The sequence below is a fragment of the Prunus avium genome, unplaced genomic scaffold, assembly GCF_965620075.1.
Source record: "Prunus avium unplaced genomic scaffold, drPruAviu1.hap1.1 HAP1_SCAFFOLD_904, whole genome shotgun sequence".
Lineage (NCBI taxonomy): Eukaryota > Viridiplantae > Streptophyta > Magnoliopsida > Rosales > Rosaceae > Prunus > Prunus avium.
The window spans coordinates 17501-20000 of NW_028276988.1; positions in this window are offsets into that span (position 1 = coordinate 17501).

A 2500-nucleotide genomic window follows, 5' to 3' on the forward strand; every position below is an offset into this window, starting at 1 on the left:
GCATGCAAAAGATTGTCGATGCGAAAGATTATCTATGCCAACCCCGGGAAGCACACCATTCACACACTCCCGACCGGTGTGGTGTGGCGGTGATTGGATAGTTACGGATTGAGCACTTGCCAAGGATCAAAATGTGTCATTTAGAAGAAACATTTTCAAAAAGTTTTTAAAATCTTGTGGGTTTGCAACTCATAAGAGGGTCACTTTCAACGTCCCCGGTATTGGATTGAGTTTCTAAAAACAACCGTGCACACCGAGGTTAAACTTTACCAGCTCCACTCCGACTCGCCGCTCGCCCACAATTTGTTTGCAACGAAACATTTGTTTTTAATTTTGTTGGTTTGAAATTGTTTTGAAAAGGTTCTTTAAATCTAGTGGGTTTGCAACTCATAAGAGCGTCACTTTCAACGTCCCCGGCATTGGATTGAGTTTCTAAAAACAACCGTGCACACCGAGGTTAAACTTTACCGGCTCCACTCCGACTCGCCGCTCGCCCACTAGTCCGAAGGCAACAAAACATTTGTTTTTCATTTTGATGAAAATTTCTGTTTTTAAATCTTGTTGGTTTGAAATTGTTTTGAAAAGGTTCTTTAAATCTTGCGGGTTTGCAACTCATAAGAGCGTCACTTTCAACGTCCCCGGCATTGGATTGAGTTTCTAAAAACAACCGTGCACACCGAGGTTAAACTTTACCGGCTCCACTCCGACTCGCCGCTCGCCCACAAATCCGAAGGCAACAAAACATTTGTTTTTAATTTTGATGAAATTTTTTGAAAACATTGGCTTGGCAAGCCCCAATCCGCGACTATCCACCCACCGCCACCCCACACGGGTGGTTGTTGTTGAGAAATGAGGTTGTGGTCGACATGCCCGTGCATTTGAGAAGGAGTTCCTAGCACTCCATGCTCTCCCATGCCAAAAAAAAGCCTAGACAACCCCATTTCGCAACTTTCCACGCCTTTTTTTTCCTCCCTCACCCATGGCGGCGGCTTGGTGGCGGCGGCCGGATTCCGGCCACCACCGCCATGGGTGGCAGCCCCCCGACCCCGACACCAAACCCATAATACCGAGGCAACATATCGAGGCAACATGACATGGGTGTGGCGTGGGGGAAGGGGGCTGCAGCTAGGAAGGCATGGGCTGCCATGCATATGCAGGCAACACACACCCCCCTATATAGCATTTTATGCATTTAGCCCTTTGACAGGAAGAGACATCACCTATGCGCGAGGAGTCATAATGGGCTCTAAATAATTCAATACAAGGTATTTGGACGTGATTTTTTGCAGGGATACTAAGAAACATGCAATCTATGATGGGAAAAAGTTTCATAAATTTTTGAAGTCGGGAAGTATTTTTTATTATTTTTAGAAGTCGTAAAATTGAAAAAATCATTAAAACAAATCCGGGAGGAATTTTTTAGTTTTGTAAGTTGGAGAAGGTCCTAAAAATCATAGACTACTTATGGGGAGCTTATTGTGCGAGGAAATTTCAATAAAAACGGGGTTTGACAAGATTTGAAAAATTCTGTCGACATTTGAAAAAACCTGGAACCATGCTGCCGGCATGCTGCGCACATGCTGCGCGCAGGCTGCGCGCATGCTGCGCGCAGACTGCGCGCAGACTGCGCGCATGCCATGGCAGGACAAGTTTCGCTAGCCTCACTGTCGACAGATGCGCAAGCTGCGCGCACAGGCTGCGCGCATGCTGCGCACAGACTGCGCGCACGCTGCGCGCATGCCATGGCAGGACAAGTTTCGCTAGCCTCACTGTCGACAGATGCGCAAGCTGCACGCAAGCTCCGCGCACGCTGCGCACAGCCTGCGCGCATGTTGTGCGCAGGCTGCGCGCAGGCGCCGCGCATGCCATGGCAGGACAAGTTTCGCTAGCCTCACTGTCGACAGATGCGCAAGCTGCGCGCACAGGCTGCGCGCACGCCATGGCAGGACAACTTTCGCTAGCCTCACTGTCGACAGAATCAGCACGCTGCGCGCAAGCTGCGCGCGCGCATGGCAGGACAAGTTTCGAAAAATTCTGTCGACAGGCTGCCGGCATGGTGCGCGCACGCTGCCGGCATGCTGTGCGCACGCTGCCGACATGCTGTGCGCACGCTGCGCACAGGCTGCCGGCATGCTGCGCGCAGCCCATGGCAGGACAAGGTCCGAAAAAATCTGTCGACATTTTTACGCCGTGGTAGGCTTCCGCTTCGCGTCACTTTGTCGACATTCAAGCCTACCATTTGTATTGAATTTTTCAAACCTTGTCAAACCCCATTATTCAAATGTCGAAAAATTTTGTCGACATTTTTACGCCATGATAGGCTTCCGCTTCGCGTCACTTTGTCGGAATGCATCGCATGGCGAGGCAAGGCCACGGCATGCCAAGGCGAAGGCAACGCATGGCTTGAATGGCTTGGTCAAGGCCACATCATGGGCACGGCATGCCAAGGCAAGGCGAGGCAAGCCATCCTTAGCCTCGCCTACACTCACTTTCTCGGAAT